General features: G+C 42.3%; 1 protein-coding gene across 10 annotated transcripts in view; it reads right to left on the bottom strand.

The window, feature by feature from the left end:
* Positions 1-24,539, bottom strand: part of ATXN1 (ataxin 1) — a 421,390-nt gene that overhangs the window by 382,625 nt on the left and 14,226 nt on the right. For 3 of the 10 annotated variants that reach the window (XM_069563853.1, XM_069563859.1, XM_069563862.1), the window contains exon 3: positions 13,935-14,019. The exons of 5 other annotated variants lie outside the window; for them this stretch is intronic. The gene's annotated coding sequence lies outside the window, so the exon portion shown is untranslated. Of the gene's footprint in view, positions 1-10,173; positions 10,330-13,934; positions 14,020-14,134; positions 14,279-24,539 lie in introns of all 10 variants that reach the window. 2 more of the 10 variants (XR_011251314.1, XR_011251315.1) reach the window with 2 other exon arrangements.

The following is a 24,539-nucleotide window of genomic DNA, read 5'->3' as shown; positions in this document are numbered from 1 at the left end:
ATTTTGGATCCAGATGTAGATATTAGGAAAGAGGAATAAATGAAATGCATAAATAATTCCAAATTATTGAGACCTGATGCTGAAAATTCAGCCACTATAAATGTATCAATTCTCTTAACATACCAAAAACAACAAAACATGCTCAGCAAACTGGGTTCAGATAAGGCACCTAAATGGAGAAGGAAATGGCAACCCACTTCAGTATTCTTTGCCTGGAGGATCCCATGGACAAAGGAGCCTGGTGGGCTACAGTCCATAGGATCGCAGAGTCGGACACAATGTAACTGACTTCGCATGTGTACAAGATGCCTAATATGAATTTAAAAATAAGCCTAAATGACAAATTTTTAAAAAGAGATATAGTTTCAAAGAAGCAAACTCACAGAGGAGACAAACTAGTGGTTATCAGTGGGGAGAAGGAAGGGGGGAGGGGCAATACAGGAGTAAAGAATTGAGAGGTTCAAACTACTATGTACAAAATGAGCTACATGGATCTATTGGACAACACAAGAAATACAGCCAATACTTTAAAATAATTATAAATAAGCACAACCCTTATAAATTATGAAATCACTATATTATACAGCTGTAATTTATATATTACCGTACATCAACTATACTTCAATTAAAAAGACAGTTTTAAATTTCTTAAGTACTTATAGAAAAACCTCAAAATGAGCAATAAATTACTAAGTGAATAGGCTAAGAGCTTGTATATATAAACTTAAGTAGATAAAATATATATAATACATAAACTAGATGCATGAAAATAAGGACGTCTAAAGTGCTTTCTTGTATACTCTTTTCCTTTCTAATGTGCTCACTATTTTGTCTGTGATATAATTTGTACTTTTTCACAGAAAATCTTTTATCATTGGCAAATTACTAATATAAACTCAGATGTGGACACAAATTCAGACCACGAAAGGATCAAAATGAACAAAATCTCTATCCAATGAAAGTGAAACCATCATCTAGCCTGTTTCCTCCATTCACCAAGCAGAGATGCTACTGGGCACAAAAATAACTAAAGCTGTCCTGAGCAAATGGAAGCGTGGACACTCGTTCACTCTCTCCTCACATTTGAGCTCAAACGATGAAGCTGCAGGGGAAAACTTAGAGAGCACTCAGTCCAGACCCTCCTTTTACCTGCAATGCTCTGAGGGTTAGAGAGATCAAATGCCTTGAGCATGCCGAGTTGATTAGCGAGAACCAAGCAGGTTTCTTTTTTCCTGATCCTTGCTCTTTCTGCCTCACTGCCTGGGACGCTGAGAGGCGGCCAGAGCCTCCAGTCACATGGAGGCTGACTAGGAAGCAAGACTTGTAAGTAACAGAATGAAGCAATAATGACATGATCAAACGAGCTGTGCAGACAAGTACACAGGAATTGAGGGAAGTGGGGGAGGAGGCTGGTTTGAGCAGAAATAGCTGGGGAAGGCATTCCCTCCTGGAGAATGGGAGGCTCATGCTGGACATTCAGGGTGGGGCAGAAGGTGGGGGTGAAGGGAGAGAGCGAGGGAAGAATCTGAGCAAAGCCTGGTGGTGAGAAATAAACATGATATGTACAGGCAAAGGATGACGCCTGGGGTGGACACCGAATTATGTCCACACTCTACCACCCTCAGTCTCCTTTTCACCAACCCACCACCCCCACCTCCTTCCACATGCCCAGGAGTCTGCCCTAAACACAATAGAAATAAATTAGAAAACCCCAAAGGAGAACAATGGGGATTTCCAGGTGGCTCGGTGGTAAAGAATCCTCCTGTAAATGCAGGTTCCAGCCCTGGGTCAGGAAGATCCTCTAGAGAAGCAAATGGCAATCCACTCCTGTATTCTTGCCTGGAGAATCCCATTAACAGAGGAGCCTGGCAGGTTCAGTCCATGAGGTCGCAAAAGAGTTGGACACAACTGAGCAACTGAACAACGACTACCACCCTTGGTCTCCCAGTCAGCAACCACATCACCACTACCTCCCACAGACCTAGTACGCATGCACGCGTGCTCAGCCACGCAGTCATATCTGACTCTTTGCAACCCCATGGACTGTACTCTGCCCTAAATATACACAAATACTACACAAATAAATTAGAAAATCCTAGAGAACATTATCATGATAAAAAGTAATGAAGTCATAAACGGCATTTACTAGGTACCAAGAGCTCTTCTAGGTGTCATGAAAAAAAAAATGTAAAGTGAAAGTGTTAGCCTCTCAGTCCTGTCCAACTCCTTGGCTGACTGTAGCCGGCCAGGTTTCTCCGTCCATGGGATTTTCCAGGCAAGAATACTGGAGTGGGTTGCCATTTCTCTCTCCAGGGGATCTTTTTGACCCAGGGATTGAACCCTGGTCTCCTGCAATGCAGGCAGATTCTTTACCATCTGAGCCACCAGAGAAGCCCTTCTAAGGTGTCATATGTACCCTAATTCATTTAATCCTCGTGCTGATTATAATCTCCACTTTGCACTTTTCAGATGAAGAAACTGAGGCCTTAAGTGACTTGGTCAAGGTAGTATATGTCAGGGCTGGTGTTTAAATCATAGAAGATTTCAAAATTCTGGGATATCCAACGATAACAGAACACATGGGCATAACCAGCCAAGTTTAAGCCGCAGGTGCAGGACAGCTTGGCACCCCATGCCCCCCCCTACAGGCTTCATTCCTGCCTGTTCTCTGATAATTCAGTCCTCATTGCTAAGGAATCTCCAGGCTGTAGTCACACCTGCGGGGCTACTTCCAAAAGCCCAGGAGAGCTGATCCAAAAGGGACCTCAGCAATCCAGACACAATGGACATCTGAGACAAACCCATCTACAGAGAGATGGCTGCCTGGCCACCGAGAACAAATTTTATAACATCCTCTCTTGCTGTACAGAGTATCTGGTCATAGAGTTTGTTATCGGCAGAACCAGGATTAAAAAAAAACTGTGACCTGTGTCTGTTTTCTCTCTCACCCTTTTTCTCCCAAGGTGTATATTTATATTTTTGGCAAAGCAGTCAAAGGGAAAACATCACAAGAAGCCTTCCTGTGGGGTTCACGGTGAAATGAGTAACAGCTGGAAGGAGAGAGCAAAGAGAAAGTGAGTCATGGATACGGAGTTTAATCTGTAAGATTCTTCCTCTGGCTTTCTTTTAAATGTTTTCTCTAAACTCGGAGCTGGAGGCTTACATTTACACAGTCCAGAATTCCACCTGAGACTGTAGCATCTCAGCCCTCTGTCCTTTTCACAGCAATGCAACTTAAATGAGGCCATAACTGCAAGAAATTGGCCAGGGAGATGTGGGCTAGGGAGACCTGTCCACATTTGGTTTACTAAGGCCTCACAAACTCCTTTTCCAAAGAGTCAGGGTCTTTTCCACTGAGTTGGCTCTTCACATCAGGTGGCCAAAGTTTTGGAGCTTCAGCTTCAGCTTCAGATTGACCTTCCAATGAATAGTCAAGGTTGATTTCCTTTAGGAATGACTCGTTTGATCTCCTTCAAAAAGACCCTGAGTCTGGGAAAAACTGAGGGCAGGAGGACAAGGGGGTGACAGAGGATGAGATGGTTGGATGGCATCACTGACTCGACAAGTCTGAGCAAACTCCAGGAGACAGTGAAGGACAGGGAAGTCTGGTGTGCTGCAGTTCATGGGGTCACAAAGAGTCAGACGTGACTGAGTGATTAAACCAACAACACAACCTCCTGCATCAGTGTGCAGCTCTGGGTACCACAAACTAAAAAGCCCTCCTTTGATTATTAATCCCCACAGTCCCATTTTACTTTCTCCTATGAATTCTCGTCCTTCCAACTAATTCCTGACACAGTAGAAAGGGGAAACAGACCCACTGACCATAAACCACATGGGTACTTAATGTTTTTGTGCTTACTAGGGCTCCTGGCATATTAAATGTTGAATACTCTTCTTCCTGACTCCCCAAGTGAATGAAAAACCATTGAGATCATCAATGCAGGGGCAGCAATAGACTAAAAGAGAAATAAAAGTTTCAAAATAAAGAATAACTTCAAATATCTTATTAAAAATAAAATTAAATGTATAGTAAATGAAATCTCTTACTGCACAATTACAATTTAAATTGTTAACTATCTTAAAGGAAAGAAAAAAACCTTTATATAAGGTGGAACTTACAGGGGAAAAAAATAGATGAACACAAAGCTTTCTGGAGTTAAAAAGCAGAACAAAAAATATAGACATATATACACTATTGATACTATGTCGAATAGATAACTAATGAGAACTTACAGGGAGCCATGCTCAAAGCTCTGTGGAGACCTAAATGGGAAGGAAATCCAAAAGTGGAAATATTTGTATACACATAGCTAATTTGGGGCTTCCCAGGTAGCTCAGAGGTAAAGAACCCACCTGCCAATGCAGGAAGTGTGGGTTCAATCCCTGGGTCAGGAAGATCCCCTGGAGACGGAAATGGCAACCCACTCCAGTATTCTTGCTTGGGAAATCCCATGGCCAGAGGAGCCTGGTGGGCTACAGTCCACAGGGTGGCAAAACAGTCAGACATGACTTAGCAACTGAACAACAACAACATAGCTGATTCACTTTGCTGTACAGCAAAAACTAACAAAACATCGTAAAGCAACTATATGTCAATAAAAAAGCTTTTTTAATGCTCATGGTAATAAAAATTATAATAGCTCTTTAAAAAACAATAAATATATGTTTTTTAATTCTACAAAATACAAGAAGAATATTAGAAGAAAACCCTCTATCACTCTTAGGAGCCATGTGTACCAAGACTTATTAATCGTACCCTACATAAGGCTTGCATTCAGGTCCACTGCTCTTGTCTAATAAAATTTTCCTTCAAGTTCTCCTTTTGTCATGAACTTGGGTTATGGCCTTCCCACTGGCTATATACAACCACACATATCTTTCAAAAGCTAATTGAAGCATAGAGAAGTTAAACATGATTTATTCAAGGTCAACTCTCCAGTTGGTGGAAAACCCATAAATACAGCCTCTCCATAAATACAGAAAGCGAAGAGGAACTAAAGAGCCTCTTGATGAAAGTGAAAGAGGAGAGTGAAAAAGCTGGCTTAAAACTCAGCATTCAAAAATCGAAAATTATGGCATCCGGTCCCATCACTTCATGGCAAACAGATGGGGAAACAATGGAAACAGTGACAGACTTTATTTTCTTGAGCTCAAAATCACTTCAGATGGTGACTGCAGCCATGAAATTAAAAGACGCTTGCTCTTTGGAAAAAGAGCTATGACAAACCTAGACAGCATATTAAAAAGCAGAGACTACTTTGCTGACAAAGGTCCATCAGTCAAAGCTATGGTTTTTCCAGTAGTCATGTATGGATGTGAGAGTTGGACCAGAAAGAAAGCTGAGCACTGAAGAATTGATGCCTTTGAACTGTGGTGTTGGAGAAGACTCTTGAGAAAACCTTGGACTGCAAGGAGATCCAACCAGTCAATCCTAAAGGAAATCAGTCCTGAATATTCATTGGAAGGATTGATGCTGAAGCTGAAGCTCCAATACTTTGGCCATCTGATGCAAAAAACTAACTCATTGGGAAAGACCTTGATGCTGAGAAAGATTGAAGGCAGGAGGAGAAGGGGATGACAGAGAACGAGATGGATGGATGACATCACCAACTCGATGGACATGAGTTTGAGTAGGCTCTGGGAGTTGGTGATGGACAGGGAAGCCTGCCTGGTGTGCTACAGTCCATGGGGTTGCAAAGAATTGGACATGACTGAGCGACTGAACTGAACAGCCTCTCCACCATGAAGTTTCTGGGTGCTGGGCCATACTGCATGGTGAAGTTTTGACTCTTGATTGTTGTTTTCAAAATTCCCTTCGGTATTTTAAAGCAGCTCATGTTGACAAGCTAGCAAATTTCATTAACATTGCACAGTTTCACGTTCTTGGACCTATCACACACGCCAATTCCTTTTTAACATGTACATTTAAAACTTCCTTTAAGACACTGTGTAACTGACTCAAAGATACAGGAATGGGAATGGGTATAGAAGCCTAAAGTATATTTTCTTCCTATTAAATGCGGCTGAATCACAGTACAGGGTAAGCAGTTGCTGCAAAAAGAAACCCTCTGCATTTAAGGCATCACTCAATCATAGGAGACCATGTCCTAGTATAAGACTGCATGAGCAGTGTCTGGCAAGGGTGGAAAAGTAGGCTCTGGGAGTGCAAGATGCATTTAGGGGGGAAACATCATGAGAACTAAGCTGTATCAAGAAATGAGGGCGCCAGAGCTATCATTAAAAAAAAAAAATTCGAGAGCATCTACAGATTAAACAGATAACAAGAGGGATTTTTTTTCTTTCTGTTTTATGAAAAGGGAGGTCATTCCTCTTGCTTTCAGGACCTTAAAAATTAAACCAGAGTAGCTAAGGGCTGGAAAGTTTTGAAGAGAGCCTTGAGCAGAACTCAGGACCTTAAAACAAGGAAAAATCTAACCCCAGGGAGTTTGTTTTACTTTGCTTTCTGCTACCACACTCAAAGACAACTTGAATGAATAAATGGGCTTTTTTTTTTTCCTGGTATCACTCTATCATGAAAAAGCTCATTTGCCATTTAATTTTTATCTAATCATGCTGGCTGTTTTCTGTCTGTCTCTTTCACTTATCTACCCCCACCCCACCTACATTGGCATTCTCTGTGGTCAAAGAATCTGTTTCAGAATTAGTGTTCAATATAACAAATGTCAAGTAAACACTCTACACATTTCCTGTGCTATTTAAAGCATCCTAAGCAATTATTTGCTCTAAAGTATTAAACTGTAAATTTTCTTAGCTGTGCCAATTCCTATAGTAATAGCTGTCACAGAACAGTGCTTAGAATCCTCAAATGCAGCTTTTAAATCAGCTACACTCTAAGTCTACATTTGCCAAGATTTTTCTAGTTTCCATATTTTTACAGCATGTTTTTGAGACAATGTACAAAACTGCAAGAAAGTGTTATATGTAGCTCTTTTTTTCATATTTGAAGCTTATTAGTAGGCACATTGGCATCTTTGAACACAGATTTTCTCTAAGGAAAAGGATGAGAGCAAGAAGATACACAGTCCCTCGCACCTTAACCTCAATACTACACTGTTTTTTATTACAGGCCAAAATCATGACCTTTGAAAAATCACATCTGATAAAGCTCCAAATCATATAGTTGGTTCAGAAAAAGGTCTCCTAACATTAGTTCTGTAAACAATGCATACTGTATCTATACATACAAACACATGTAACCCCAGAAAAATATTAATACAAGACATACATATATAAATGTGTATGTAGCAATAACTATCTACAGATACATATATGCCTTTATAAGCACTTTTATGTTTAGCTAGATGCAATTTTTTTTATCTTTTAATTTCACTACATATTTCTGTAATGCCATGAGAGTAATGTAAAAGTAACCAAGGTCTATGCTCTTAATAACTAAGAGTGCATTAAACTGCCACCTTCTACAGAACTGTATGACCTTGGAAAAAGATTTCATGCAATAGAGTATGATTTATAGACGAAGAAAACCAAAAATCTCCCTTGCTTATTTTTTTCAAGTAGTTAATTATTATAATGTATTTTCCAAGTGATGAAAGAATTATACTATTCCCACCACACCCGAGCCCATTTTGATTTTCACACACTGCACCAGGTATTATTACTACTTGCTGAAAGATAGCATGAAAGCATTAAGGGACAACAAGGTTATATTATCTTAACATGTTCCACTCAATGGCTCTCAACTGTGTTATGAAGTGCCCTAACATTAGTTACCAAAAATGTATTGCTATTTTAAGAGTCACGCTATTAAGGAACCACATGTCTGTAGGGCTAATATTTGTGACTTGTAACCTGACAAGATTTTCAGAGAGGTATCTGCCCAGTAACATGAAATCAGCCTCTCGGATGGCCTGTCTGTTACCATCCCTCCAGAGCATGCCTTGCCTGCGAGAGGATGCATCCTTCGACAGCACCCAAGAAACCATCACCCCACCTCAAAATCCCCTACACTAATCCTGGTCCTCCAGCGTGCACAACACAGCAGAGGACACTCTCCCTAACCTCTTTGTACAGATCTGACTCAGTTCCTCTTCAAGCCCACAATGGTGAGAACAAGGAGGAAGAAGTAAGAGATGACTGAGCCACGAGGAGAGACGAGAAAAAGGAGGGAAAACAAAATAAATATCTGACTGGGGATTTATCTCTGTGCACTTTCGTTTAAAATGTTTTCAAACATCACTCTTCTTTAGTGGCTACTAGTTGCGTTTTTTTTGCCTGCATCATGTGACATGGGGGATCTTAGTTCCCTGACCAGGGACTGAACCCCTCCCCGCTGCCTTAGAGGCACTGGATCACCAGGGAAGTCCCAGCAGCTGCTGCTAAGGTGGGAAGAAAGGTGACGTGATGCAGAAGGGCCCCACAGAGAGGATGTCAAATTCGTGATAATTATGAAATCTGGGTGGACAGTTACTAGACTGCTCACTGAATTCTTATGCTTTATAGTTTATCTTAATTTTGCAACTATGCTTTTGTATAGAGCTCACATTGATGAAATATTTTCCAAGTCTCACAATGACATGGGTGGTAAGTGGTAAAGTATAATTAGTTAAGGGCATAGGGCCTGAAGTTAAAATGGTATGAACTGAGTCACAGTCCTACCACTTACTGGTTGTATGACCTTGGGCAAGCTACTAACCCAGTTACCTTATCTGCAGACTGGAGATAATAACTCACAAATAAGTTGACTGTGAAGATTAAGTGATCAGCACAGTAACAGACACATCCTAAATCCTCAATGTGCCAGCTAGCCGTTACTATTATTAAAAGGGTAGGTTCTTTGCACAATGACCTTTCTTGACTGTGTCCAGTAGATCATGAATCGGGTTGATAAATACTGGCCAACCAATTTACAGTACTGAATAAAGATATCCACAATCAAATGCAGACTTTCAAAAATGAAATCCCATATGCTGTTGTCTAGAAGATGCCTAAATGAATGAGGAAAACAAACGTTAACAGTCCCACAAGTAAAGTATGAGGAACCTAAGGGTCAAGGCACCTTTTCCAGGGAGCCTAATTAATCTTAGCAATGTTAGCTGCCTCATGTAAGAGAAGATCAATCCAGCATTAACTTCCAAGCTTAAAAACATTTACCGTTCACCCTTAGCAGTATTCACAGTGCACAAGATATGTTAAGTCCTGATATCTTATGTGAGCAAAGAACAACAATTAGCAAAATCCATGTATATATCTTTCTAATAGTCCCCTGATAATTATGAAAAGGCAATCAAACATGAATTTGTTTGAAGCCACAGGCCACAATTTATTCAACTTTATTGTTCCCTCTGAGCAGTGTGCTTTGCACATACATAGTAGGTTTACAAGAAATGAACAAAATTAGGTTGACTGTAAAAGGAGGAGGCTGGACAGAAAAATGTACACAGTCCCTTCAACATCATGAATGACAAACTGCCCAAATGATCAAACTATTAAATTCTGAATCTCATGGATGATCAAATGTCTCAATAATCAAACTATTAAATGTTCAACTTCCCAAATGCAAACTGCCTATATGATCAACTATCATCAACCTTAGTTGATCCTCACAGCTAAATTCAACAATGAGCTGCAACATTAAAAATGACAGTTATTGAAGATATTCTTCCTTCCTTAATTTCAATTTATGTGAGCATGGTCAATCCACAGCTCCTGGTTTCAATATTTAATTCTATTATCACAGTATTAAGAGCATGCCAAGGCTCTAAGTCCCTAGAAGCATAAAGAAACTGGCGACTCTGAGAAATACATATGTTTTGAAGCCACAGGAAGAAAATTAGGACATTTCCTTTTTTTTCCTCAATAATTCCTAATCTCCTTTTAGTGTATTTTTTGAGCATTAGTTGTTATTTAATACAATGGCTCTCCAGGGAGAAAGAAAATCGACCTAAAAATAAGACTTTTCCAGAGATAAAGAGAGATAGTTGCGATAGAAATTCACCAGAAGGGAATAATCTTTATTTTATATAGCAGTTAGAACCTTATAAATAGAAAATATACTTTTGAAGTCATAGCATAGGTTTAGAACTGGCCAAAATTGAGTTTGATCAGTATTTGATGAGTTACTGATTACTGATGAAAGCAAAGGAAAATCCTAATTGAAGGATTAAATTTATCTCAAAATCAGCCACTCACCTGTCTGTACCTCTGTCATAAAGTGTTTATGAGTTTGATGTACAATATAGTCCAGACATAAGTCTCCTTCCAGAGAGCAGACACTCCTTATTATCCACATTCCAAACTGAGGTAGATCCATTAGCGTTTCACCCGCATAAGAACAACTCCTAAAAGCTATTGACAAAGGTTATTTGTAGATAAAGAATCGAAAGACATAAAGACTTCCAAATCAAAATGTAATGCCCTTTAATCTTGTGAATTGTGGTTGTGGTTAGTCGCACAGTCGTGTCCGACTCTTTGCGACCCCATGGACTATACCCTACCAGGCTCCTCTGACCATGGAATTATCCAGGCAAGGATACTGGAGTGGGTTGCCATTTCCTTCTCCAGGGGATCTTCCCCACCCAGAGATTGAACTCAGGTCTCCTGCATTGCAGGCGGATTCTTTACCACCTGAGCCACCAGGGAAGCCTTGTGAAGCACGTGTTTAAAGAAAACTTAACTAAAGAGAAAAGCAAGAGCCAAACCATGTTCCCTCTACAGAAACTAGCAAATAAAGAATATATGCACAGAACACCTGGATTTGCTTTCCTGTTTCCTTGCTAGTAACTTTCATGTATACATACATATGTACACACACACACACACACACACAGAGATAAAACATTAACTAACAGTCAAACATTCAGAGCACTGAATGACATGCAGTCACACAGATACACTCTCACACAAAAGAGAGCAAGGCTGATGCTATTTCAATATCATGAAATATTTTCCTAACTGTGCACAGATGGAAGTACAGACTTTTCTGCCAACTGCCTGGTTCAGAAACTTTGCTCTATTTTTAATTATTTGGTTCAGAGGACCCGTTTGTGATTAACTTCTGTGTTGGATGGAAAAGCAAGTAAAGTTCCTGACCCCACAGCAAAGAACACCGAGAGAAGTTTAATTATTTTTCAACAGTGAGTGTAATATTGTAAACCATGTGTAGGGACAACTAATTTATCAACGACCTGTTGACGGTTCTTGTAGTTCAAAGCTATGAAGTGTTATCAGTAAAACAAAAATTCAGGAAGTCTTAAGGAAGTGACATCAAAATGAAGTTCTGTTTTTGTCTCTTTTTTGTTGTTTTTTAAAAATCGAGATATCGCTGACATATAATATTACATTAGTTTCAGGTGTACAACATCATGGTTCAATATTTGTATACACTGCAAAACAATCACAGTTAGTCTAGTTATCATCATCTAATGACGTCCTTAATGACAAATAAATGCTCATCTTTGAGAAGTGCCAATGGAATGAGAAATGGGGAGGAAAGAATTAATAGTATTACAAGGCCTAATGTTATTAGCACTAGAAGTTTCAGTTTTGACTGGGATCCGAGAATGGAATGCCAAAGTTTTACACACAGGAAATGGACTCAGATGCAAGGAGAAGTTGGTCAGGAAACTCAAACCATAGAATTCAGAATCACACACCAGAATCGCTGAGCAAGATAAAATCCCAGAAGAGAAGTAGAAAGAGAAGCAGAGGTTTAGCAATAAGACAGAAAAGATAGCCAAGGTAAGAATGGAGCAGGTTGGAATTGATTCATATGTTTTAAGAGCTGTGTTACTTTTTTAAAGTTGTTTCAAAAAGAAAACATTAAATCCAAGGAGCAGATTAATATAAATGTAGAAAGAAATAAAATAGAAGGGATCCAGTTAAGAACCTTGAAGGTAGAATAGAGCTAAAACCTAAAAAACCTTTACTCCTAGAGAAGTTTTCTTTTGATCAATCTCTCTAAAAGTTTAACACATCCTGTATTTTAGTCTTTGATGTACCTGTAAAATCTCAGATTCTACAAAACCATATGCCACAGAGAGCCAAAATGTTTTAGGGGTAATAGTCATTGCTAAAAACCATGTTTGCAAATGAGTCCAGGATCAATGCCAGAGTGATCTAGGAATTGACAAAACAAAGCAACAAGCACCTAATTTCTCCTTGAGAAGTGTAGACACGGAGAGAACCTCTGCAGGGTGGTCTTAATTCTGGGCTTTCCAGGTGGCGCTAGTGGTTAAGAACCCACCTGCCAGTGTAGGAGATGTAAGAGATGCAGGCTCAGTCCCTGGGTTGGGAAGATCCCCTGGAGAAGGGCATGCAACCCACTCCAGTATTCCTGCCTGGAGAATCCCAGGGACAGAGAAGCTGGCAGGTTATGAGTCCATAGAGTCACAAAGAGTTGGACACGACTGAAGCAACTTGGCACGCACGCACTTAATTCTGAAGTTCAGCTTCTTAAACCACTAGCACTGGCTACTAGCTTGTGACTGGGTTGGTTGACAGGGCAAGACCTTTAAATGGACACATACATAGTTGTGGGCAATTATGAGACTTCAATAACTGGAAGCAATTCAAGCAGCCATCATATGGAAGGAAGAAAGGTGATCTGTTCCAAAATGTCCAATGTAAAGCTGATTCCTGTTATGCATATTCATATTCTTCCTTCTCTACTATGCAAATCGGAGAATTAGATGCATGGGTATGTGTGTTGGCAAAAGACTAGAATATTTTTTAAAAAACAGAATTAGAAAAAAGCACATCTAGGACTGAATTATTGATAGTTGCAAATGGCTTCATAATTCCAATGTAGTATGATTACTATGGGCCACAGGCCATGGCTTAGAAATGGCTTTTATTTCGTTTAGAAATGCTTCTATTTGCTCTAACAATAGCCACTATGCTAGGATGGGATTTGACCTGTGTCTTTGTCCATAAAACAATCCTATGAAATATGTAAACACGAATTCAATTTTCTTTAAGTCAAGAAAAGCAAAAATACGGTTGTCAGAACAAGAACGGCTTTCTGTGGGATATTCTAGTTAAATGAAAGCTATTCAACTTGAATCAATTGCTGTATCCATTCTCCAATACACAGCAGATTTATATTTCACAAGGTTTTTGACACAGAACAAAATGTTACTGAAATATCTCTTCCATTCCTTTTGTCCTACATAACATTCCAGGGGCTGAACTCCCAACATGGGGCATATATTTGTCAGCTTCTGTTTGCACTGTTCTATTCTGGTTTGTCTTTGTTGCAAATTTTCCATGTTGACCCCTTCCTGGCCAAACATTAATATAGACCTTTGGTTGTGTTGCAACTCATAATTTAAAAATCTTCTGTCTTTATTCTGCACCATCTTTAAGCATCCCTGACTTTTAAAATTAAGCCCTGCTGTTTACATCAATGATAGAACTTTTTTTAACATACATCTGCTTATATAAACAATAGACATCCAGGGAGAAAATTATTGTGATCCAACAATCCACACATTCCTATACAAAACCAATCACTTGAGGATTTAAAAGCTAGATCTGTGGCGACAGACAGGCTAGAACTAGCAGGAACAAGTCTGTACAAGATGAATTTATCCTCCACTGCCTCTGTGCCAGGTCATCCCAGGACTAGGCTTGTGGGCAAATGCCAAGATGGAAAGAATGGGTTGCTGCCTGTTTTCTAGCATATCTGTGTAAAGACTCAATAAGAGCTCGGAAGAAGTTGCTGCTCTGAAAGCGACACACGGTGTGTCGCTGCCACGCGGTCCTGGCCATTGAATGCCTAAAGCCGGCGCAGCTCAAACTCGGTCAGAAATAGATTTCAGACAGTGGGGAGCTAAAACACTGGATCTCAGAGATGATGTCCAAGAGGAGGTCTCTGAAGCTGGGTGTCATCCTTTAGGGTGGCCCAGAATTAAATGGTGACGCATTATGCCTCCTGGTGAGTTCATATATACTTTGAATGGCCCAGACACCAAGTCCCGTGGACTTCCACCGAAGATCTTGGGGCAGGGAGAGTTGTCCACCAGCACTCTCTGTGACCTGTTAGAGAGAAACATTCTTAGCTACTCCGTCACCAAGCAAAACTCCCCAGCCAGGCTCTAGTGCCTTGACGCCTAGGAAAAATCTGTAAAGAGACTGCAGCAAGGACACCTACAAGAGACATGGCCTTTGTCCGGTCTGCAGAATCACCGGAGAAGATTGCACATCCAAACTCTAGCTTCAGAAAGTCTCAGGGCGAATCAGATTCTAAGTATTTTTGAAACCCACAGCACAGTTGACCATCAGCAATCAATTACTTCTGCAAAGACAGAAAAAGCTCCGTGATAGTTGTTATACGTGCTTCTGCCATCAAGAGATGGATGGTGACTTCTACTCAAAGATGAACCGCTAGATGTCATGGGACCGTAGAGGATCGTCATCAAAGCGCTCACGACCCAGTGTCCCAGTGTCTCTCCAGGCCAGAAGGCGTACAGTGGATTCACAGGGGGCTGCATGGGATTCCTTAACTCGCTTCTGTATCATCCAGCAGCAAGACACACAGGACCTATCGATCTGGAAGTAATCTATCTTCCCTTCCACACAGGAAAGGACTTCCCAGAGAAGATGGCATCAATTTTCAAGATTCCATAGACGAGATCAATACAATTTCCTGATTTTTTTTTTTTTGCTGACACTGTTGCATTAAAGGAAATATAGCTTGAGAAGCTCAACTTTAAAGGTGCAGTGACTGCAGAAGAAAAAAACAAACACTCTCTACCTATCCGTCAAATTCAAGCTAGGCATAGGAACCAACATCAAAACTCATAAAGAAAATGTTTCAACAGGCAAGAAGGGCTGGCTTACATTCAAGGGGCTATCCTCTTTGGCCATCTTTGCAGCTCTATCTCAAAACTGCTGTTAGGTCACTTCAATTAAGCAAAGCTGTCTTTTCAGTCTACAAATTCAGAGACGCAAATGCATAAGACTTGAGAGATCTTGGCCCCACAAGGTGATGAAGAAAATCCTGAACATCACGCAAGTCAGAAAGAAGGTCTGGGTAGACAGCACAGGCACATGCATTTTAGTCCCTGGAACTGAGGAAATCTGTCAACCTCTTTGGTTTCATTCCCTCCTCTAGAAAATGCAGAGGACACCCTCTGCTCAAGGAGTTATGATGACCGTTCAAGGAAACCCTTCGTTCAAGGCACTCCAACTCCTGTGATACGCTATTATCATCTGAGCTGGACCCATGACACGCTAGTCACTGCACATGGCCCAGATGACTGTGGTCCTTAGGGCTGTATTTACTAAATCAGAGGCTCAGACTGCCAAACATTGCTAAGAGAAAAGGGTAGTTGTGACTAGTCCTACTGGAGAAACAGGAAAACACAGAACTTTCATCCCAGGAAAGTCTTTGAAGACCCTACACATGTAAAATGGAAAAGTTTTGTGTGTGTGTGTATGTGTGTGTTTTTAATTTTTTAAGGAAATCATTTCTGAAGACTTCAGGGCAAAGAGTAAAAAGGGTAGCATTTAAAGAAAGTCTGAGATTAGTCAGGTCACTGAATGTTCTCTGCACAGCAGAATAGCAAACAGTGAGTGTTTGTTCATTTCCATAGATTAATAACCCTCTCTCCAGGGCTTAAAGATGATATGAACTGTGACTTCCAGAGTTTTGTTTGGAGAAGGCTCATCTACTCCTGGTAAGACTCGTGTCTCAAGGACACACTCAAAAATATTTTTCTTCATTTCAGATTGTTTCTTACTCACATTGGCCCATTCTAATCTCTAGGATGACCAAAATGGATCAAAGGCTTGCTGGGGTGAGGGAGACGGAGAGGGCGGGTAAACAGTTCTTCCTCTTTTTTGGATCTGTTTACAAGGATCGTTAAAATAGTCTTGTTCATTTGGATGACTCTGGGATGGAAAAAAAAATAATAATAACCTGTTCCTTCTGAACAGGAGACAGAGGTCTAAAGGGTTACAGAGTCTTCAACAGAACAGGAAAGTCAAAATAAAACACAAAATTTAATCTTAGATGTTATCACTATATTTCCTTCAAATGCAATAAAAAGCCAAGTTTTATGGATGGAGATTTTTAAATAAATAACTAGATCATCTTTTTTTCCTGTCAACAAGCAATAGATAACTGGTCTTAGGGGCCTAGGGCCACTTATAAAAGAAAAAAAAAAAAAAACAAAAACAAAAAACCTGCTAATCTTATGAAAAATGTCGGATCAAGCAGCAGAGGCAGCCGCCGAAAGGAAACATCCTTTTCCCAGCTCCCTATAGAAAGACTGTCTCCCCACAAAAGTCACAATTTGGGGTCACACTTCTCAGTGGTGTGGGTGATGGCCACAGTGGCAGTGCCAGAGGTGAATCGGGAATGGAGCCCTGACAAAGGGAAGAATTTCCAAATGCACCCAGCGGTCTTTCTGCCCCCCGCCCCCTCTCAGAACCTGCCAGGACAGAGCAAGGCAGAAAGGGCTTTGGGGCTCTGCGATGGACAAAGGGCCCCGGGCCGCGGTTTCTAACGACAGACTCCCTACAGAACCTCCGTCGGAAGCGCACACACACCTTCACGTCCGTGATCGCCAACGTACATCCTCTACCTGGAAGAGGCATTTTCACCCACCAGCAGCAGGGCTACTTCCAGACAAACTCACAAGACAAGACAAAGGAGGTGAGCACTCAAAGGGGCAGGGAACACCATGGTCAGCGGCTGGCCCACCCCACCAGCCCCCTTCCTCCTGAGCGGGTCAAAGCAGGAGGGTTTTAGGGCTCCCTGGTCCATGGGGTGCTTTACTGCCACTTGACCCATCTTGCTTAAGCCTCCAGAACTACTCTCTTCCAGATAAAATGATCTCCCTAGGGAAATTATCCTATCAAGAGCTTGCACCTGAATTGGAGAGCCGGGTCACAAGAGCACGCGCGTAGGGAGACTGATCGAAGGGAAGAACAGAGGTTAAGGAGGTGAACCTTGAATCTGCTCATTCATCCCACAGGATGGTGGTGTTCCTAAGAATCCTCTCATAAAATCAAAATCCAACAGGAAAATATTTTCATCACAGAGAAAGACAGTTTTAGACATTCAACTACTGCTGCTGCTGCTAAGTTGCTTCAGTCGTGTCCGACTCTGTACAACCCCATAGACAGCAGCCCACCAGGCTCCCTCGTCCCTGGGATTCTCCAGGCAAGAACACTGGAGTGGGTTGCCATTTCCTTCTCCAATGCCGGAAAGTGAAAAGTGAAAGTGAAGCCGCCCAGTCGAGTCCGACTTTTAGTGATCCCATGGACCGCAGCCTACCAGGCTCCTCTGTCCATGGGATTTTCCAGGCAAGAGTGCTGGAGTGGGGTGCCACTGCCTTCTCCATTAGACATTCAAAAACAAAAGTAATTTTTCCCCTGCACTGATGTTCAATAATAATAGTGTTTGGAATGGCTTTAAGTGTAGTATTACAAAACTGAAATATCCCTAAGCAAATCCAGCATTCTAGTCCATTACTTTCATTCTAGAAAATTCATCACTGGGCTTTCCTTTCTCCTGAGCATGGCTTTCTTACAAATTTTGCTCACCTTCATCACCTATTGTCTGATGCACAAACAACGGTATTCAAACCAAAACAGTATTCAAACCCAAAGACACCACAGCTTTTTCCACCACTGAGGTCCATGAGGCCCCAGGCTGGTTCCAGACCACAATCCTTTAAGTCATGGTCTGTATAAATAGATGAAATCACATCCAATTTGTATCCTGAAAACCCACATTGTAGGGGAAATGCTTAACATTTATTGCAGCCCTACTGGGTGCCAACTGCCAAGAATGAGGGGAAAGACAAAGGGCCTTGGTGTTTTCACGCTGGGAAAAGAGATGTGGAATGTTTCAAAAGGAGAAGAGCAGGGGGCCTGACAGGCAACACAAAACCAATCCTGGGAGGAAAGGACTTAAAACCCAGACTCTAGGAATGGGCCAGAGTAACTCCCCCAGATAGAGGCAGGTAGGGAAGGGGAAGAGCATGGCTAAATCCTGTAACATAATAAGAAAAGACAAGGCACTTGGAAGGAGAAAACTAAATGACTGAAGCAAATAAGGGGCAACACATGAGGGACAGGGCTAAACTTGTAGGACAAAGTTAAGTATTCAGAAGTTCAATGGAAAACCAAGGAGAGGCGGACGGACAACTGAGATGCAGACAGATGTCTAAGAAGAGGAAATGTCCACTTCAGCCTCAGAGAGGAATACCACTGAGGAGGGATTTAGCACATCCCAGACCATGCGGTCGCGAAGAGTCGGACACGACTGAGTGACTTCACTTTCACTTTTCACTTTCCTGCATTGGAGAAGGAAATGGCAACCCATTCCAGTGTTCTTGCCTGGAGAATCCCAGGGACGGCGGAGCCTGGTGGGCTGCCATCTATGGGGTCGCACAGAGTCGGACACAACTGAAGGTTAGCAGGGCCGCTGGGCCCAGTGCAGGCCTGGAGGCCAGACGCCCCCCAGAGCTCCAGACCCAGGAAACTGCTCCCAACCTCCTGCCCGAAGAGCTCTCTCCAGGGAAGAGCTGCAATGGCAGGGAGGCCGGGCAGGGTGAGGAATGTCAAACCTGCAGGAGGCCTTTAGGACCAAGGGAGCAGAAGGTGTGGGGAGCCCTGGAGAAGGGGTCAACCTCGGCCGGGCCTGAAAATCCAGACTGATGGCTCCAGGCCCTCGTGAGGGCGGCTGCCAGGCCTCCTGCACGGCCCCCAAGTTCCCCGAGAGAAAGAGGGTCAGCCACAGAGGGCGGAGAGCCCCAACGACGGGCAGAGGAGACGAGACACCTAGAAGAGCCGTGTCCCCTTTTTGGCACCAGGAACCAGTTTTGTGGAAGACAATGTTTCCACTCAGGAGGAGAGGGGGCATGGTTTAGGGATGACTCAAGCAGACCACCACATTTATTGAGTTCACTGAGCAGGAGGGAGAGCTCAGGACGTAATGTGAGCGATGGGGAGCGGCTATAAACACAGATGAAGCTTCCATAGCTTGCCCGCCCGCCCGTCCGACACTCACCTCAAGCTGGGCAGCCCGGTTCCTAACCAGCAATGAGTGGGACTGGGTCCGTGGCTGGAGACTGGGGACCCCTGACCTAGAAAACTGGCCCAGGATGAATCAAGGTTAAGGAGTGAGAAGTAGGTGGGAAAGTAGAAAGGGCCCTAAGCAATGGAAAAGCACTAGGTGGCGCTAGTGGAAAAGAACCCTCCTGCCAATGCAGGAGACATGAGACATCGGTTCGATTCCTGGGTCGGGAAGATCCCCGGCAGGAAAGCCGGGCAACACACTCCAGTACTATTGCCTGGTAATCCCATGGACAGAGGAGCCTGGTGGGCTGCAGTCCTTGGGGTCACACAGAGTCAGACACGACAGAAGCCTAGCACATACGCAGGGTTTCAACATGGAGCAGTTCCCAAGGGGTGAAGTGGGCAGATGAGAAGGACAACTGTTCCAGCCAAGCCAAGTCGCTAACCAGCCTGGTGCAGAGTGTGACCTGGGGTCACCCCTCTTTGTCCTTCCAGGTTGGCCCTGGGTACAATCACAGAAGAAAAGAGAGACATCCTACAAAAAAAACTTGAACTTTCATACAACACAAAGTCAGAGAATCCAAATAAAAGAAAATCAGACTGGAGAAACAGCTGCAGCACATATGACTTTAAAAAAGATCGACATCTAGAACACACAAAGAGCTCAGAGACACAGATGAGAAAATATCAAGACTCATTGCTAATTGTGTAAAAGAAAATCAGTAAATAAACACATATGGAAATGTTCTATGACAGAGAGATCAAAGGAATGCATATTTTAAAGCCAAGGAGGCTATTAAATTAGTCAAAAAAGAGTAAGTCTCACCATTAATCAGGTCGAAGCAAGACAATCATATATCATCAGTAACAATGCAAATACTGTCTTTTAGAAAGTATTCAGAGCAAGGGCCCCTCTATCAAGGAATTAAGTCTTCTGATGTGACTGTAATCCTAAGAAAATACTTAAGCGTATAGAGGTATTCACTGCAGTTTTCTAACAGTAAACAATTAGAACCAACTCCAACGTCCACAAATAATACAAAACTGAAATTAAAAGAAAACAACTTGATAGTATCCTTGCAAAGGATAACTGCACAGTTGAAGGTGTAAATTGGAATGCTCATGCTAAACAGAAAAAGCAAAAGTGAAAAAAGATATGTTAAATTGTCAAGAACTAAAAGACAACACCTAACAACAATTATGATTTATGGACTGGGATGGCAGAATCAAAGGGAACTTTTGCTTTTATTGGTTTCCTCTTACTGTTGTAAAGTATAGGCAACAGGCATTTAAAATGTAATATTTCTATCCATTCTATAGCAGTGAACTCCCTCTTCAATGGAGCAAATTGACCTTCTAGAGAGCATCACACACAGATCAGGGAAGTCTGTCTACATTATCTCAAGTCTCAATGGCCCATGTTGGATTTAAACCTGATCACAAAGGGCTCTGAAGAGACCCTCGTACCCTTAGTACCCACCCCCACCCCCAAAGACACAACTCTTTCCTTTGCTTTTTTCTTATAGCCCTTAAATTCCATTCCATTCCCCTTCTTTCTTTTTATAAAATTACATATTGATATTCTTTGTTGTTGTTCAGTCGCTAAGTCATATCTGACTCTGTGACCCCATGGACTAGCCCGCCAGGCTCCTCTGTCCATAGGATTTCGCAGGCAAGAATACCAGAGTGGGTTGCCATTTCCTTCTCCAGGGGATCTTCTCGAATCAAGGTTCAAACCCATGTCTCCTGCAGGTGGATTCTTCACCACTGAGCTACCATGCAATACGAAGTGAACATTCATTTGATTCTTCCAAAAATCCTGTGAGATAGATGTTGTCATCATCCCCACTTTACAGATGAGAAAACTGAGAATCACAGACTTATGAAAAATGAACATCCATTTGATTCTTCCAATAATCCTGTGGGATAGATGTCATCATCCCCACTTTACAACTGAGGATCACAGACTTAAGAAGTGTGGCCTGGGACACACATCTAAGGAGCTGGAGCCAGAATTCAGACCTCAGTCTCCCTGTCTTCAAAGCCTTCACTTCTTAACATTCTACATCCTGCCTCTTCCCTTCCTTCCTCCCTCCCTGTGAAAACAAATAAGACAACAAAACAAAAAGACTCTTAATGTCACCTCTTCTACTTGTACTGGCTGCCTAGAAACACCATTCCATGTATCAGGAGACATCAGTACCAACTGCTTACAAATTAACCAATAAGACAAGGTAATGGTCTGTGCACACCGATTGGGAAAGTGGATGCAGAAGAAAAAAGAAATTATCTCCAGCCTCAACTCTACACCTGCAGGTAAAAGCCAAACGGCACCCAAAAATGATTTCTACTTGCAAATTAAAAGCCAAATGTGACCCTTGACGCTATTGCAGAGAAGAGATTCTTCGCTCTCCTTGCAAAGAAATGATCCATAATTAGCAGAAAGATTCCTTCCAGCGATAACACAGCCACTCCAGAAAAGGATGTTGTTTGGGGTACGGTAGCAAGAAGAGGGAAGAGAAGCTGAGGAAGCAGTAAGGTATAAAACTAATAGAGATGGGGTGATAGATGATTTTAGGCACCCCTTCTGACTTACTTTATAAACAGTGACACAATAATAGCTGAAAATGTAAATTCTAATTAAATACAAAACGGAACAAAGTCAAACAACAGCAAATGATGTTTGACAGAGCAAAGGTCTGGTTGGGGGGAGGAGGTATGGAACCAAGAGGAAGAATGACAATAAAATCTATTCATGGAACTGTGCCTGGTAAGAGAAAGAAGGGGCCTGAGTGCTTATTTCTTTCACCCACTTGCTTTACTGGAAATGGAGAAACTGAGGCCCAGCAAGGTAGGTGGCTGGTCCAACTCACCTTGCAGCAGGGCAGTTAAAAAGAAACTCTTGGTCTCCCCAAAACCGGTCTAACAGCTTTCCACCACACCCCATTCATGCCACAGAGTCCTGGAAAGCCACTCCATGTGAAAGCTTTTTGGGGAAAAAAAAAGCATTAAACATTCTATAACTATTAAATTCCTTTTTTAATAATTTTCAAATGCACAGGAGCACGCTGAAAAAGAAAAAAAAAAAAGAAGCCTGGTTTTTATTTCTTTTGGAAAATTGCACAGCGCTCAACACTTAACCTCGTATTGAGTGAAATATTAACAGGCCATAGAATGGTTTCAGTGTTCCTTCAGTAAAGCTAAACAGAATTCGAAAAACATATCCCCCAGGCCTACAGTGGAGTTTCTGGAGCACACATTAAACTCAACGCTCCGCTCAACAAGCCCGTCACTGTTAAGTAACTCATCAGAAAATAAAGAGGGAATTACCAAAGGGGAATTGCCAAGCAATTAGTTCTCTGAAGCAGATGACATACAACTGTTGTAAGGGAGGAGCTTCCCCGTTAGTCATATGTCAGAGTCAGAGCTTCCTAATCTGTAAATAAAATGCATCACATATGATTACAGCTGGGCTGTAGGCTGGGGTTGCCAGCCTCACGCACAAAGAGTAAATCCCAAATCCTTCTGTTCTGTGCGTCTACAAAGCAAGACTGGGCTCTGAAGACACTTAAAAAAAAAAAGAAAAGAAAATCCATGGTAATTTTCTTTCCTTTATGGAAGTATAATTGACCTACAACACTCCGTTAGATCCAAGGGCATGAGAGAATGATTCGATATTTCTACATGTTACAAAATGATCACCACGTTGGTAATTTTCCTTCAGTGTAAGAAAGACAAGCTCTCTGTTTTCCCTGCACAGGCTAAGAGAGAAAAATGATCTTGCTTCTCTATCCTGTTGACATGAGTCAGTGAGGATGCATCTCTGGTCCAGTGGAGGTGAGACTGGGAGGGGCAGGGACAGGAGGGGACCCAGCACTCGCCTCCCAACGGATTCCTGACGTAGGTGTCACCTCCCTTCACTGCATGCTTTGTTCTTAAGAGTTGGATTCGGTGCCACCCCCCATCTATCAAACTGGAGACAAAAATAGTTCCAATCGGCCAAATCTGGCAAGCGGAGCATGGACCCAGTGAAGCTCTTTTTGAGAGTCAAAAGTTCACCACCTCGCTGGGACTCTGGACACCAAACATTTGGAGCCCAACTTAAGCCAATCCTCTGAAACACAGATAAGCATATGCCATAGTCATCATTTTCTTCCATTAATAATTATTGAAAGTGCGTAGGAATCTCAGGGAGGTAGGACGAAGACTGGAAGACTGGGAAACAACACCGCAAAACAGCTCGTAGGTGACCCTGGACAGACAGGCAAGCCTGGAAAAGGAGGGCTCATGGCCCGAACCTCCTCTGATCCTGACCTCCGGGAGCCTGACCTCCACACCTCTGCCGTGTCTTTAAATGCTACTCCTGGGCATTACCCTGCCTTCTTACAGACAGGGCTAGGGGCTTGAGAGACAGTGCCTGGCAGCAACAAAGAATACAGGCTGGGGTCCCAGCATGACTCCACCACTTGACAGCTGGGCAGTCTCGGGCAAGTGACTTAACCACTCTGTGCTTCAGTTTCCTCACCTGTGAAATGCAGATAATAGCAGTGCCTGCCCGGGAAGCACCGCAGTCAAGATTAAAAGAGTTATAACAGAAAGTGTGGACCATGGATCATCTCTTTATTTCCTTTAGGGTCTAGATGGCATAACGCCCTTCACACCTTAGATGTTCATTAAATCTTTATAGACAGCACCATCTGCACCCCTCTGGAGGTGCTGAGCTGTTTTCTCCAGTAATATCACTCCTATCTTAACCTTCTGGATAAGGCAATGGTACCCCACTCCAGTACTGTTGCCTGGAAAATCCCATGGACAGAGGAGCCTGGTAGGCTGCAGTCCATGGGGTCGCTAAGAGTCGGACATGACTGAGCGACTTCACTTTCACTTTTCTGCATTGGAGAAGGAAATGGCAACCCACTCCAGTGTTCTTGCCTGGAGAATCCCAGGGACGGGGGAGCCTGGTAGGCTGCCATCTCTGAGGTTGCACAGAGTCACACACGACTGAAGCGACTTAGCAGCAGCAGCATCTTAACCTTCTGGTCTTTTATAAAAGTTAGGTAAGTCACAGCCTCATTATGGGCCATTTAGGGGAATACAGAAGGCCCAATGAAATAACACAGGTTAAAAAATAAATAAACGGTCCTCAAATATTCCTTAATTATATTAAGACTGAGTCCCCCGTAACAGCAATACAACCAGATAATTTCCAGCCTTCTCCTTCACTTTGAGTCATATAGTCTTAGGATCTTTCTCCCCAGAGCCAAGGCTCACTGATCCTATATTTTCTATAAAGTATAAATGAGAAGCCAAATTGTTCACAAAGCTGTGGCTAGCAGCTGGAAATATATATGTTGTTGTTGTTATTTAGTCATAAGTCATGTAGGACTCTTTGCAACCCCATGGACTGTAGCCTGCCAGGCTCCTCAGTCCATGGGATTTCCCTGGCAAGAATACTGGAGTGGGTTGCCATTTCCTCCTCCAGGGGATCTTCCTGACCCAAAGATTGAACCCGTGTCTCCTGCATT

Source organism: Ovis canadensis, chromosome 20, assembly GCF_042477335.2.
Source record: "Ovis canadensis isolate MfBH-ARS-UI-01 breed Bighorn chromosome 20, ARS-UI_OviCan_v2, whole genome shotgun sequence".
Lineage (NCBI taxonomy): Eukaryota > Metazoa > Chordata > Mammalia > Artiodactyla > Bovidae > Ovis > Ovis canadensis.
The sequence above is the reverse complement of the archived record's forward strand: the minus strand, read 5'-3'. Positions and strand labels throughout refer to the sequence as shown.